General features: G+C 31.8%; 1 pseudogene; it reads right to left on the minus strand.

The window, feature by feature from the left end:
• Window positions 1-397: 397 nt before the first annotated feature.
• LOC118614092 lies at window positions 398-516 on the minus strand (annotated as a pseudogene).
• Between the last annotated feature and the right edge of the window lie 16,111 nt (window positions 517-16,627).

The raw sequence follows: 16,627 nt of genomic DNA on the forward strand, positions 1-16,627 counted from the left end.
GTTAAATGTTTAGTTATCTCTTTTGTGCTAGCTGAGCCACTTTATTTGTTCCCCTACTCAGATCAAGAGAAATACATGAAACATATTTATTTATTTAACACGATTGGGTTCTCACTGCTTTCTTCAAACACATCAGTCCAGAAAACCCAAGGAGAAGACATTGTATTAAAAAGTAATGTAGTGTGAAACTTTGCATTCTCAATGAACAGCAGATATTATAACCTGGTAAATAAAAACAAAAATCATATGAAGTTCCGATTGAATTTCACCTCAGTCTTGTTGATCTCTCCTCTTTTTTTTTTTTTTCTGGCCGAGGCAACCTTTGGTTGACCTCACAGATTGCAAGGACCTTGTCAGTTTACAATCACTTATTTATTTTATTTATTTTCTTTTTTTACACCTATAGCACCTGGTCTTCTTAGGTGGTCTCCCATTCAAGTGCTGACCAGGCCCAACCCTGCTTAGCTTCCAAGATCAGATGGAATCCGGCTTTTTCAGGGTTGGATGGCCGTAGGCTCTTTTTATATCTTATTCTGTACAGAAACTTGAATGAGGCTTTATGGCATTTTCCTTAAGAACTAGGAAATGCTTTGCAATTTAGCGCGGTGTCAAAACAGAAAATTTATTTTTTGAATATTTAAAGACTATTTGTTACCATTCATATTTTTCTGCAACTGCATCTTTTTTTTTTCTTTTCCCTGGAACCTTTCTTTTCCCCATAGTTCTAATATAAAGAAATTCTGCATTGCGTTTTTAAAAATTTTCACTTGTTTTTCAAATTGTGCTTGCTAAAAGCCTGATTGTGGGCTACAAAACTAACTCCAAAGAATCGGCAGATATTTCATGCATAAAATGCTGAGATCTTAATAATTTCATTCAAGGAAAAGTAGCTCTTCAGGTAGTGGTTTGATTATTTGCAGCTTTAGAGAATACTCTTTATCTTGTTTTCTAACTAACTTTGAGAAAGAATTTATGTTTCTTTGGAAGTCATTCTGGGGACTGTGTGAAAATTCTTTTAAGTTCACACAGTATGTTGACCTTTTGAATAAAGAGTAGCAAGTAAGATTCAAAGGAAAGTAAATCTACAAAAAAGAATTCTGAGATATTTACTCTTCATAATAAACTAGAGCGAATCTACTGACAACTTACAGAAACTCTGTGTTCTATTTCTCCATTATGTAGTACAAGGCTATCGTGTATGTACAGCCTTCTATGGAAAAAGGTATTAGAAAATACATCAAACTACTTTAAAAATATATGAAATTACATATATATGTAAAATTTTTGTTATACATATATATACAAATATATACTACATATGCTCATTGTACTTATTCTTTCAATGTCAGTCAGCTTCATGTAATAATTTAAGGAAGGGCAACACTATTTGAGTCACATAGAATTTACTGCCATTAGTTTATGATTTTATGCTTACTTTTTAAAAATATGAATGTGGTTAAAATGAATCATTACATGGTTTTGCAGGTCCTGGCTGGTATGGTTAATATAAACAAGGAAGAAGATGGTGTTTCTTTGAAAGAAATAAAAAGCACTGATTCTTTTATATTTTCTGCAGGATGTCAGTAAGATAGGAGAGTGGATGTTGAAAGCAAACAACTAGCAATAAACAGAAATATGCTAAAATTAAAAAATGAGAGTCTCACCACCTCCCATCTTTTAACACGCTTTTTAGATATGTGTGTACTGCAGGGACAGAGTTTGTATAGAGGGCTTTATAAATTTTTTGGTACAATGCTTGGGGACACCTGATGGTAATTCTGATTTTTGATTAAATGTTTTGATAGGTAAAAAACTTTGGAAAATAGAAAAAATTTGAAATTGAAAGTATTCATTTTCTCTACTTTCATCTTCTTTATGAAAATAAAAGCCTGAAAGTTTTCTAGTTGCCATCTTGTGATTGAACCATATTAGTTGGACTCTTTACAGGATTCAGTGAGAAAATTATTGTATTATGGGAAACTGAATAAAACTATAAGAATCTGTTAAATAGCTTAGAAAGAAAAATTTGCAGCCTCAAAGCACCTATTTGATATAACTTACATATTAAACCCCAAATAGCATTTTCCCCAATATATAGCATTACTCATTATCATAAAAATACAGTTTTATGTTGGTGACATGCAATTTTCTCCAGATAATAATTTATCTGGAATTTTATCAATTGACTAAGAATAATCTATACTAAGCCTTATCTTGGTAAAGTTACTAGATGTTAAAGAAGAAAAAAAATACCATAGACATTTAGGGAAAATAATTTGTCACCATTGCTAGTAAAAATAAATCAAGCTGTTTGTGTACTTTATATACTCTATCAACACAGCATTGGCTATAACATCCCTAGCAAAAGAAAGTATGCTTTAAAAATTTTTTATCCAACCAAATTTTTGTTCAGAGCCAAAGCAGCAGGCAAACATTTTCAAACATGTAAGAATTCAGAAACTATAGCAACACAAATCCTTCCTAGAAAAGCAAAACAAAACAAAAGAAATCTAGCTTACCAGGAGATGAATTTGAAAACTGTAAAGAAAAACACTGGTATTAAAAATTCAATCATTTAAATACACATAAAACATTATGGTTACGATAGAAATAAATATTCTAAATCTTGACAATTTGAAATTGTAATATGATTAGCAAAATAAGATGTAGAAAGTGGCATATATTTTTATCTTTCATGGAGAAATATTTAGTAGATATTATTTCAAGCTAATCAAATAAGACTCACTCACCCCCGGTTGTTTTTTTTGTTTTCTTGTTTTTTTGTTTTTAGCTTAAGTCCTTTCCTTTAAAGTATAGGGAAATAAAATAGTTACCTTATATTTAACCTAAGAATATCTTTCATTTAATTTTGACCACTAAAGACAAAATTTGTTTAAAATCAAAATGATTAATAATTGTTGTGTTGCAGAAGCTAACATTTTAGATTTTAAAAAATCTCATCTTCGGTAGCTTTTTTTTTTTTTTTTTGCTCTCTTTCTACAAAATTTGCAGGTGTGTGATAATTTTTCTACCTGTTTTAAGGTCTTTGGTGTCTGCTTTTCAACAGATTATCTCTTCCTTAGCCTAGATTCTCCTAGTCTGGGGGTAGTGGGGAGAAAAGTAGAAAAGAATACTGAAACCATAGTGCTTTTTTTTTTTTTAATCTCTTTTTAATACCAAAGTACTTACATAGAAGGATATGAGATTTTTATGTACAGAATTTTGGATTGGTATCTAAAATATCAACTACCCCCCCCCCCCAATAATCTAAAGATGGATTTTGCATATGCTTTGAAAAATAAAATTAGACTTTAGTGTCAACTTTTAAAATATTATTTTAAAAATTCCTTGAGATTTTATTATGTAAAACTATGATCTAGAAATGTACTAATTGCTTCTAGAATATAAAACACTTGCCCTGTATAAAATATTAGAATCATGGCTCAGAAATATTTATAGAGGTCAGAAACATTCCTCTAGAGAAATGATAAGTGTAATGTTATTATCTATAGTATGAGCTGTTATCTCTCCTTGTTCATATAACAGGCTACCCTGGGTGCATATTTATAGGTTGCAATAGAAAAAGTAAATAGTAATTGAGAAATTCAAATTAGACTACACACTCATTTTATTTGATGGGATTGAAGTACCTAAATATCACCTTAAAATGTTGACATGGTTCAAAACCTAAAAGAAAAATATATTATTTTTATTTTATTAATATGACTCAATTTTTCCTTTTGTTCTTTCTGATGTTAATATTTTATAGTTTAAATTTATTTCAGCAGTTTTGACTATGTCAAAGGGTGGATAGACATTCTTGGACATTAATTATCTGTCGGCTTATAGGTTAAGATTTAAAATTTAATTCTTCCTGTTTATTATATTTAATGAAAAATTTCAGTTTTGAGTTTATTTGCAATATGCTTGATCTGTGAAACATACTGAAATAGTAACTTTAAAGACATACGCTCATAATATATTCAGATTTTTTTAAAACATGTATTATTATTGGGTAAATAAAAAGATTATAAAGGTTATAGTGTTATTTCAAAAAGTTACCTAATAATATAGTTACAATTTTATAATGGTCTCTTTATTTCGAACCTATGCCAGGGAAGATTGTTCCCCACACACTATAGAATAGTTAGACTCACATAGCAACTTGGAATGAAAACACTACCAAAAAGAATACAATCATAACTTCCATTTCCTCATGTTTGAGGTAGTATTATACTACCTTAGTTAAATAATTTCCTATTCATTTATAAAACTACTCTAAAACTTGGATTTAACAAAATTATTTAAAATCATCACGTCACATACATTTTTATAGTTCATTTAAACTCATTTATTATGTCATTAAGTATTTTATTTATTTATATTGAGCAAGCCTATTGAATAGTTAAGCTTAAATAATTTATAACACTTAAAAAAATACTTCGCCTTTTTAAAGATTTATAGATATTATAGATACATTGAGGTAAAATCAAGTTGAGATAGTTGGACCACAACTTTTGCAATATATAATATTTTCCTGATAATTTTAGAAACTGTAAGATAGTGATATTTACATTTTAAAATAATTTAAAGACTAAAAAATGAATATTCACTTATTTCTATCTAGACTTTTCTCCTCCAGAGATAATTTATTTTTATAGAATGTATTTTTGTTTTCTTATGTTGTCAAATAATTAAGATTTCTGTAAATTAAAAATAAATAAAACAGTAAAATAAAGAACATAAAGGCAGAGATATATCACCTTACAGAAACAATCATTTTGATAAGAGGAGGAAAAACAGTTTAACAACCTAGTAGACCTATTGTTGATTACTGATTTTGAATTCATTGAATTACCACTCTGATTATTTGAATTGGTTTTTTGAGATAGCAAACAAGATCCATTACATCTTCAAGATTCTTTGGGAAATGGAAGCCACATCTGTAGAAGCAAAGCACACATTTGTTATTATTCCCATAGTACAGAGCAACAAACTATGCATCAGAATCATATGAAGGACTTATTAAAACAAGCCAGTCCAGAACTGCACTTGGAGAACCAATCACTGATGTAGAGCAATTGTAATGTTCGCAATAATTACACAAAGAGTTCTTAATATAAATATTCTTGGATCTACTCTCAGAGATTTTGATTCATGTATCAAAGTAGTAAATATCCCACTTGATTATGCCAGTGACACTGAACTATGAACTTATAAACACAATTGCAGAGATTAGATATAATAAATTATTGTATTGTCTCTTGGTCAAAAAGTTCAGAACAAAGAGGTGTTGATCAAGTCAATGAATTTTGGAAATCACAGTCTCATTTTGTGATGTTAATTTCTGCAGGTTTTCAGGTTTTTTGTTGATAGGAATCTACTGTATATATCTGTTATAGATCTAATTAGCCTCAGGTTCAGACACTTGAAGTGAAGTGACTTCACAGGACAGGAGCAAGTGATCCCTATACTGGAATTACTTTCCCCTTAATCTTGGATTTTCTAGAGTAGATATGGTCCCATGGATTTGTGAAAATAGCAGAGGTTTATTTGTTTGTTTGTTTACTCAGAACAAACCTCACCATAATTTGGGGAGAATTTGACTAATAACATATAATAATTTGACCAATAAGCTTCTATTTAAAAATTACTTATGAATTTTAGTGTTTCCTTATTGTTTTTTTTTTTTAATTCAAATTTGTTTTCCAAATAGTAATCCATCTAGTTTTAGCTCTAACATGTGAAGAGCTTGGAAGTTGTTACTCCTATCCTTACAAGAAACAAGCTGAACAAACAAGTGAGCTTGAAAATGGGTCAAAAGATTTCTCAAACTGTAACACAAATAGAATCTGGAATCCGGCCTGTCCCAACTGAGCTGTCTAGATCATTGGAACTTCAGATAACCTCAACAATTCATGAGCATGAAAATGGATATTGGTGTATACCACTGAGATGTTTTTTACACACAAACAACAAATACATACTTCTTTGTTCTTAAATTTACATCTGTAAAGGACACTAATGAAAATGTTTTATGTTTGTATACATATATATATTTTTCAAATTCCACCACTAAATTTTCTTACATTTTATTCAAAGAAAGACAAATGATTTATGTTTTATAATTATTTAGTTATTCTAGTGTGCTAATATGCTCACTGTAAAATAAATGTACTAAGATGATATAGTTTTCAATATGTCTGGCTTAATATGTATTACTTCGCTAACTCTGTATAAAACAATTTTTGAAATTAGTAAAATTAGTTATTTAACTTAGCTAGCCAGCTGTTGGACTGAATACATGTACTGAGGTAGTCTTAAAAGGGTAAGTAAGGTTATATTCTCAGAATATAATTTATTACTGGTTTCCATGCTTTTAAACCTTTGTTTAAAAGTTGGCATGCTTAGGTGAATAATTTAGTATTTCTATACATGAAGATGATTATATTATTCAAGGATTTTTATTTCTCCTTTCTTCAGTCTTTCCTCTTTCATACCAACTTTTGTTCCTAATGCTTTCCTATCCAGACATGTTTTCTCTTTTCTTTCCTTCCTGCAGTTCTCTAGCTCAAAGTTCCTTATTTTCTATTCTTTGATATCTTCTTTAATTTATATTTGTGTAATTTTCATGTACCATACATATATTTTTCCTCCTAACTCTGATTATCTTATTTTCTTTCACTTACAGTTTTCTGAGAATTCAGAAATAGTTTCTTCAAATTTTTCTCAGTTTCTGGTATGCAGTATGTGAATAATGTTGAATGAATGAATGTTAATGATCTAACCAAGAAACAATCATCCTGTCAAAGCTCTTTTTTTCTCAAAATTGCTTATGACTGAAAACAAAAGTCAACAGCAGAAGCTGTTTCCTAAATTTTATATGTGATTTAGCAGCCTTGAGTTTCATTTGGGTTCATCCTGGGACATCTAAGAAGATACTTTCTCAATAGCCGATTTAACTCAGGCACACTTAGTAGGTTCTGTTTGCCATTAAACATTTGTACCTCATCTCTGGGGTTAAAATCCCCAAATTTTTGAAAACCTAATATGAGTGACATTTTTGCTTGAGAACTCCAACACTGTCATTTTGTCTGATTACTGATGACAACCACTTTTAACCAGCACTTAGAATCTCTGATAAGCAAAGGACTTTACTCCTTTTAAGAATCTTCCTGACTCAATAACTTTTTACACTTATTAGATCAGAAGTTGAAGTAAAATGAAATATATCAAAAAATATTTGCTAATAAAAGTGCTAATAAAAAGCTAAACCATTATAAAAGTGAATCTATAAAAAGCTCCTTATACTTAGTACACTCAACATAGATTCAAAATATGAGTGAAAAGATGAATTTAGACAGAAATATTTAATTTACATCAAAGCAATTGTTATATTTTATATTAATGCATGTGTTTTCAAATAAGAACCTGCTATTATCACAAAACTCTATGCTATTGTTGTCAGGGAAGATTAGTGAGGCATTATCTTATTTTGTTCTTAAGACTATGTAATCAAAATTAGAAAGAAAAGTTTTTTTAAGCTAAACCATTTATGGTAAATAGTTCTTTTAATCATCAAATATCCATTAAATGTTTACGACTTGACCTTTAAGGAATCATAGCAAACCAAAAGCTCTTTGGTATATTCATCGAAGGACTCCTGAGGAGAGCCCGAGGAGGTTAAATGCCAGTTCATCTGGTGAAATATCAGACTTGAAAGTGGGGCTTGCACACCTGCCATGCAGCATTAGCAGGAGCAACTGAATCAGCAGCCCAGAGTAATGTAAAAACGGAGGCTCTTTCAAGCCCTCCCTTCCTCCTAAAATAGTATTGAATTTCATCTTGCCCTGATGCTTTTGGGGCTTTGTTTTTTATTCAGGGCTTACTTCTCCTGCAACCTAAACCTGCAGATCTTCCTGCCTACATCAACATTTAATTTCTTCACATTTTAATTAAATCAATGGTGTTTTTTTTTTCATTGTTGTTATCTTTTTTTTTTTTTTTTTTTTTTGGTTTTCATAGTAATTCTTCAGACTTTTAAGATGATATAGCCATGTGAGGGCACAGAAAAGAAATCTTGGAAAGGATAAAACAGTAAAAGATAAAAACACCATAAATAAATTACTTCTATTTATTTCATTCATATGTTCATTTATTCGACAAATGATTTTTGAGTGATTAATACATACAGACACGGATTGTCCTAGTCTCAAAGATATGACAGTAAAGAATACATTGGAAAGCTAATGAAGTAAGAGAGAAAGTAAGATATACGGAGAACTAAGATAGGGTAATGGCAAAACAGTAAACTTTTATATCTTTATTTCTGTTCCATAACTTGAGTTTCTCTTCCATTAATTACTTATCAATGACACATATTTTTACCTTCTTTTTTTTAACTTGTGAGGTCCATATGTTCCCGGGAAATGTTACTCTGCAGAATGATCACCTTATATTTCAGTGCCTTATATTTTGGAAGGCAAGTGCTTCTTTGAATTTAATTCAAGTCTGGATGAGATTCATTTAAATATACTTAACATTTCAAATTGAACTGATTTTGTCATTAAATTAACTGAAACTCAGACATGGAAAAATAATTTATTGTTGGATTATTTTCCTCCCACTTAGTAGAATCTGTTAGGAAACTCTTTGGTTCATGGTTTCACTGGTATATTTTATCTGCGATATCACATGCACAAACATTAGCTCATACTCTATCTTATAGAATAAGTAACTGCTAAAAAAAATTTACAGAATCCCTGAAGTTGAGAACCAAAAATACTGGGAAAAATATTCTTATAATTTATGCTAATTTAACAATCCAGAAGTCTCTGATTAACACAGCAGGGGCATGCTGATTTTAATATTTCTTATTCCAAAAACTAGTCATCATTTGATAAATGCTCTGCTATAATAAAATTTTCTAAAAGACATCCTAATGCTTCTCAAGAGAGAAATTAATTTTGATATCTACAAAGTGAAATTTTCTGGGCTTAGAGAAATGCTACATAAGAAAGAGTTAGTTGTGTTGTTGTTGTTGTTGTTGTTGTTGTTGTTGTTGTTATACAGCAGTTTTTGGTACCTTGTGTAATAAAAAGACTCTAGAGTGACTTCTGAGAACTGAGGTTAGCCTCCAGAAGTTGAAAACATTAGTTATACATCCACAAAGAAATAAATTCTACCAACAACCCCTTGAGTTTGGAAGAGGGTTTTGAGCTCTGGAAAAGAAGCTCCCCTCGTTGACACCTTAATAACAGCCTTGGGAGACCCTGAACTGAGGATCCAGCTAAGCTGTGTCCAGACTCCTAATCTACAGAAACTGAGATAAAAAATAAATGTAACTTTAAACTTCTAAATTTGTGGTGATTTGTTGCACAGATTTAGAAATCTAATATTCCTTGTCTCATTATAAAAGAGGGTTGTAAAACATACTTGTTCAATAAAGTAACAATAATTGGAACTGCTTATTGACATATGACATATATACATCAAAAATTCACTAATCATAATAGTACAGATAGTTGAAGTTTTATAAATTAAACAAGTTCATATAAATAGCATCTAGAAGAAGAAATAGAACATTACCAGCACCCCTGATATTCTTCTCATGTTCCCTTCCAGTCACTATTTTCCACGACCCCGCAAGGGTAACCATCATTATTATTTCCAATACCATAGATTGGGTTCGCCTATTTTTGAGCTCGTGAGAATGGAACCCTACTGTATGTATACTCTTTTAGAACACGACAGCTTACTTTTACAAAGCCAGCAGAGAGACACTCTTTGGTTTACTGTGAGTCTTACCTACAGTAACAACCACGGACATTGTTATCCTAGCACCTTTGTTATATAATGTAACCTAATCGAGAGTGACTATGTTATTATATATCATATGTCCTGCCCAAACTCAAAGGGAGAGGATTATATTGGGCATGTACACCAGGGGACAAGAGTCTTAGATATTTGAGAATTTGGCCTACCACATGAACAATACCATTATTTTACAGTTTTATAAATTTATTTAATGGCTGGTGAAATATAAGACATCTGGAGTCTCATTAATCTATTGCAATATGTTATTTTAGTTGAAATATATGAAAAAAATCCAACTTCACAGTTGAAAAAGCTAGGATTATTTTCAACACTTTTTCTTAATATTGCCAACTACCTTTTGGAACTGTTAGTTTCTAAAAGGTTAGTTGCAACATTCGAGTAGAAATCACATCAAAGAACTTTGTACTTTGTGACATTAAAATCTATCAACTCTTCTTTTTGAATGGATATTTTACTCCAGCATGCTATTACCATGCATTATGCTTAAATTTTTTCAACAAAAAATGCTTTCCTTGAAGTGACAAGCTCACTTCATTTATTTTCAAGAAAATGTCTGCCAAAGGTCTCAGATACATGGAAAATACAAAAGTAGACATGTTTTTGTTATTTTTACTTTATAATATTTTTTCTAAAGTCAGTAAAAAGGATCAAATTAATGGTTAAGTTATAGTTTTGAAGTAATTATCATTATTTATTATCCTGCTCTGCCTTCTCCTATAAATATGGGAAATACAGTACATAAAATAACATGTAGAAATATTTATTTATTGATAGGATTTCTTTCTCATGCGTGACATTTATTTTTTGGTCTGTAGGACTTCTTTTGCTGTGAAAAGTATATTTCTTACTCCTTTAGAAAAACAAATAGTCAAGCTTATTGGCAAAAGTAACTTTAATTTACTTTAAGAAGATTTACTCAAAATGTATTTATTTTTCATATTATGTTAGAAGTATTTGAAATGAGTTATTTCTGTAAAATTCTATAAATAGTGAGTCTAAGATTCCAGTTTATCTCTTAAACTGTATAAGCCTAATGAGTTACATGTGGGCCATCATTCTCTCTGTGCTTATGCAGTAATTTCCTGATTAATACTAATTAATGACATGCCACTGTTCATTTAAAATGAATGATGAAAATGATTATTCAACCCTGGTATTGAAATCACTCAGCAACTTGGCACCGGATCTCTGTGTCAGGAGGCATTGCCAGGCTCATGATGACTCTGTGTTATTTCTACTTTCTGCTACAGTAAACTGAAATTAAACGATGTTTGTTTTTAGGTAGAGTGGGCTTCTAAAGGCATGATGGATGATTTAGCTTCCTTTCATGGCTTCTGTTTGATTTACTGATAAATAGCTTTGGGTGCTAAATTAGGTAAACCACATGGCCTCAGAACAGCTAAGGAGGACTTGCCTAAGAAAGAAGTCAGGGATATAGACTATACTGAATGTTGTCTTCTCCCATCTTTACCATCATTATATTCACATGCCTTCAAGAACTCTTTTTATTCAAGGTCAAGTTTCTCAGAAGAGAGTTTCACTGAGTCCCTAACATAGTGGTTACTATTTTAGTGGCAATTGGGTTAACTATGCAGATAAATGATTTGCCAACTTGGAAAATGTGTGCGTGTATCCATGTAATATGTATATATTATATAGCAGATTTCTAGAGACCATGGTAATTAATGAAATTTTGGTGAAAGAACAACCCACTTTACTGGATTTAACTTTTTACCTCTAAAAAACTACCATTTTATTCTAAAACCGCTCATAATAGGCACACACTAGCTAAATAAACAAAAAAGAAATCAAAGGTATAATTTGTCTGAATTCCCCAAAGATCAACCAGCAAAGCCTATGTTAAAAAATAAGCTGGGGTTATTCATAATCTTTCTGGCAACAGAGAATGCTGTTAAGGATGGAGTTTCAATAATGCCTAAAACAGGAAAGTTACAGAAGCACCCCATTTCTCAGCTCTTCACTAAGTACTATTTCTGTCAATGTTCGGTTGCAAAGTATAGTTCCTATGAAAGGCTTCAGGTTTGTTCGGTTGCAAAGTCTAGTTCCTATGAAAGGCTTCAGGGAGATAGAAATGGGCAATGCTAGGTATAGATAACAGGGAGTTTTAAACTTTTGGCTAACTTAGTGTTGTGTTTGCCATCTAGTGGTCGGAAATAAATACTGATGAAAACCATTTTCTAGATGAGACTAGTACTAAAGGAAGCTGGACAGCACCCACAGAAAATTGGAAGCAATTTGACTTTTGGTTTGATTGCTTCTTTTAGCCTAATTATGAGTAAATAACAGCCAAGTATTAGATGAAAGATGATAGAAAGTAATAAGAATAGGGACATTTTGAAAGCAATAGTGCAAGAGCTACAAGTATCAAGTATCACAGCCATCTAGAACCGTTAACTAACAGAGATAAAAAAAAAAAAGGAAAATAGCTAGAAAACAAAGAAAAAGGTCACACAGATTAAAACATGCCTATCTGTGTTTCCGGTTATCTGGATTATGTTAACTGGGTTTTGAACTGAAACTGTTGCCATCAAGAAGACATTTACTTGATCCAAACACCTGGTAGAAGTTGTATGATTTATGATATCATCTACATTTGGAGACTATTTGGAGACCTTGTCTTGAGGTCACCTGAGAGGTTGGATTGCCAAACGGAATTGATTTTTTTTAGGTTGTGGAACATGGACCTAAGGATCAATTCATTGAAGTTTGATTACTGTGTGTGTATTCGACAGTATTTGATAAGATTCTTTCCAATAAGCTTCATGGGTAATCTTTCCTTGTCAACTTTTTCAAAATTCCAGCCATTCAGATTGAGGGTAGTTCAATGGCTGAGAGGAAAGATATTATGGATAGGTAGCTGTAATTTCTTGATGATAAGACGGTATAGACAATCTACTGAATTAGGTCCTTTTAACATATGACTAAATCAGTTTAAAGAAGATTCGAGACCAGGAGAGGTGGTGATATCTCCAAGATCTCCAAGTGACTTTATAAACAGCTATATGCGTAATAGAAGAAATACAACGTGTGTGTGTATATATGTATACACACACACACACACACTTCTCTATACATTAAAATATATTAAAATTATAAAATTTAAATTTGTTCTTTTTAATACAGCTAATGTATATAAATTTTATAAAAATATTTTATTTTTAAATATTATCATTGATGGGCTATTTTACCTTTAAAATAGTCAAGTAGGCATTTTTCTCTTTGGTAGATATTTTTTCCATTTTGCCTTCCCAGTATAATAAGAATTTTTAAATTTATCTTATATCAATTTATTATCATCATCTCATAGAGCTCTTTGTTATTCTTTCAAAGTTCCCCTCTTATAGCAAGTTACCTTTTTTATGGGTATAACACATTTGCCTTTCTGTCCAAGAATATACGTTACAGTTTCACCAAGGGCTTGTTTTTCATTTTGTTTTCCCTGCTATCTGCATAGTTGGTGTATTGATCAGCTTTCCTCAGGTTGCAATATGGTAGTGAACAATCCCCAAATTGCAGAGGGTTATACCAGTATAGTTTATAACTCGCTCACTTTACATGACACTTTCAAATTTGCTATGGCTTCAATCCCGTTTCTGTCGTTTTGGGATCCAGGCTGAAAGAGAAGACCTTATGCACTTCGATGTTCTCTTGACAGAGGGAAAAGAACCAAGGTGGAACTGTGTGATGGCTCTTACAGCTTTTGGTTGTGTGGCTCATCTAATTTACACACATTGAGACAAAGCAAGTCAGTTGGCTTAGGAAGCAGACAATTGCCAAAAGGAGAAGCACCAGGGAACATTTCCTCCAGTGTATTATGTTTCTGGGCTCTATTCACATTTTAGAGTGAGGCATTGTAAGAACTTACCAAAAGTTTTATGTTTCAAAAAGAGGCTTGTCAGTTGGTATGTCTCACAGAGGTGATCCAAAGAGGATTTGGTCCTTTCAGTGAGGAATTCCCCAAAAATAATATTTATAAGTCTTGCTATAGAACATTTTCCCTCCCTTCTGCCTGTGATGGTACACTCAGCCACCAACATTCTGGGAAAAGTATGAAAACTAGGGTGGGTTATCATTGTTCAATATGCAAATTATTACTTAATCTGCCTGCTTTCACAATGCCATCCAATCCCACCGTCAGCTCTGACTCAAAGCTTCAATTCATATCATCTCTCCTTCAACTGAGGAAGAATAATCTCCCATCTTCTGCTAGCGTCAGGTGGTAGTGGGCTGGAATGGGGAACAATCTGGGAGTACAACTGCTCATTAAACTGGCTTTTAAATAATGCTTCTGTTAACGCCATTTTACATCCTCTCCTCACACATTTTATAATGAAAATTAGCTTGTTTTCCATCATTTCTCTTTCTCACAACTTATAAGCAGAGTTCAGTTTTCTTTCAACTCTGATCATATATTCTTTAGAACCAGCCACTTTGACTAGATTTTATAATATATTGATATAATATTATATATAATCTTTTCTTTCAGATCTCTCTTATAGTATATGACAAACATATCTAATGAGATGTCAATGAAAAGTAGCCTTGATTCTATAATAAATTTGTAGGTGTTTTGATGAGGTCTTTACTCTTGTATTAACATGTATATATTCTTTCTCTTCATCTTTCATTACAAGATGATTCTACTGTGGATGAAATATTTAGTTATAACTTATCTATTTCCTCCTAGATATTTAATTCTTAAAATTGAAACTTTCATAATTTTAACTTTGAAAATTAAAATGATCCTGTGTCATCCTTTATGTTGGCATATTTAAAGTCATTAAACTTGAATACCATTTAGTTTCTCTATGGGGGTTGGTGGTGCAGAGATATTTACTAGCATGACACAAAAAAGGTATTGTAATGATAATGAAAAAGAGAACATTGGTTTTTAGTGTGGACCACAATCAGGTTTATACCTGCCATAGTTAGGTTGGATATAATTATTCTAGCAACAAAATATCTAAAGATAATTCTGGTTGTGAGAGAGAAGCTATGTAGGATCATGTGTTAAGAATGATAGGAGTCCATAGGATCTAATTCTTCATTAATGAAAGAAGGCAGCTCACATTTTGTAAAATACATTAGAGATAAGCAAAGCCTTTATGTAATCCATTGAAGTCTGTATGTGAAATGAGCTTTAGCAAATAGAATGACTAAAGACTTCTGCAAATAGAAATGAATCCTAAAATAAGGAAACAACTACTCTTAGAGTAAATGGTTGTTATTGGAACAGCAGAGGATCTAAAAATATGGTTATATAGACTCTGGAAGAATAAGAATCCAGACTGAATAAAAATACTTGCTAAAAGTCCCCATTAGTTCCTTCCTGAGGAGGAACTAGAAGTATGAGCGCACACACACATAAATGTACACAGATACATCCCAAGTCAGTGTAGATCCATTGTGGTTGTATACACTTCTATGTGTTCTTTTGTAATCAGTTATTTATAATTCTTATCTAGACTATGACTTAGTCATTCTCAGAAACCCTTTTGCTGTCCTCCTAAATCTTAAATTAAAATTACGCTGTTTAGGCATTGTCATTCTTAAGTAATCTATGTTGCTATTACTGCACAGATATTTTTCTGAATGAAACATACATTATACTGGCATAAAAAATCTATCTCTGATAAAAGTCATATGTGCCAGTATAACTTCTGGGCTTGAAGCCCTTATCTCTGCCAACTCCTCAAAATTGGGGTCATTTAGTTCATACTTGTCAGCTCACTTGGGACTAACTCCATCTGAGAGAAATCATTTCTCTTCTAAGCAAATTGAAACTCTACCTAAAGAAGCTGAGGAGCATGAGTTTTACTATGTATTTGAGAATGGTTTTGTTGTCTTCAGGTAAATTCAGATATATTTTACCGAAGCAGTGCAAAAATATAATGAAACTGTTATTTGTTAATGTACGCTCCTAATGCAGGCGACATCAACTTATGAAAGTCATAGGATGATTAAAATTTTTAGTCAATGTAGCTTTATTTTGTGCGTGCCAGCTGCTTTAGCCCATGAAAGAACATACAACTTGTCTCTTTTCTGTTGAACCACCAGCTGATAGCATAGAAGTTTGCAAGCACTGACAAAATAATTTCAACAACATTGTAAAATCATTCAGGTAGTAAATAGTATCCAGAATGACTTATCTGGAGCAGGGGTGGGGGTGAGGGTGGAGGTGGGCAGGGGGAACAAGTGCAGCTACATGGTTTGCTGGATACCTCACACTATCTAATGTTATGTGTCATTTTGAAAAACTATAGCCGTTATTCAGAGAAAAAAAAAAAACAACAACTATATTTGGTTCAGAAACCTGTATTAGCTCACGAAAGACCTTTGCATTTCCAATTAACACTGGCTAGAGACAAGGGCATTTTCTTACCTTTTCGTGGAAAACTTCTTGTTAAAAGCACATTCCAGGGGCTCATATTTATTCACATTTATTTCATCAAATTTATGTCTGGTTACTCTATGATGGAATCTCCTCCCCTACTCCAAGCTTCTCTTTCTCATTTGCATGTTTATATATTTCTGCCTACAGGCCTTTTCTTGCCCTTGCCTTTCCAACTTCAAAGATGCAAATTTCAGGAAGCTTTCTAATTGGTCTCATCTGATCATATCTGGGGCTAAATTTAGTCAGATATATAATTAATACTCTATTCATTTGAGTTTTTTGATATACTGCTTTATAATGATTTTCGGTTGTTTATTATTTATATAGATAACTATTTAGCTTATTTCAATATTCTAGGTACTTCTATTTACCTTC

Source organism: Rousettus aegyptiacus, unplaced genomic scaffold (assembly GCF_014176215.1).
Source record: "Rousettus aegyptiacus isolate mRouAeg1 unplaced genomic scaffold, mRouAeg1.p scaffold_m13_p_2, whole genome shotgun sequence".
NCBI classification, from domain to species: domain Eukaryota; kingdom Metazoa; phylum Chordata; class Mammalia; order Chiroptera; family Pteropodidae; genus Rousettus; species Rousettus aegyptiacus.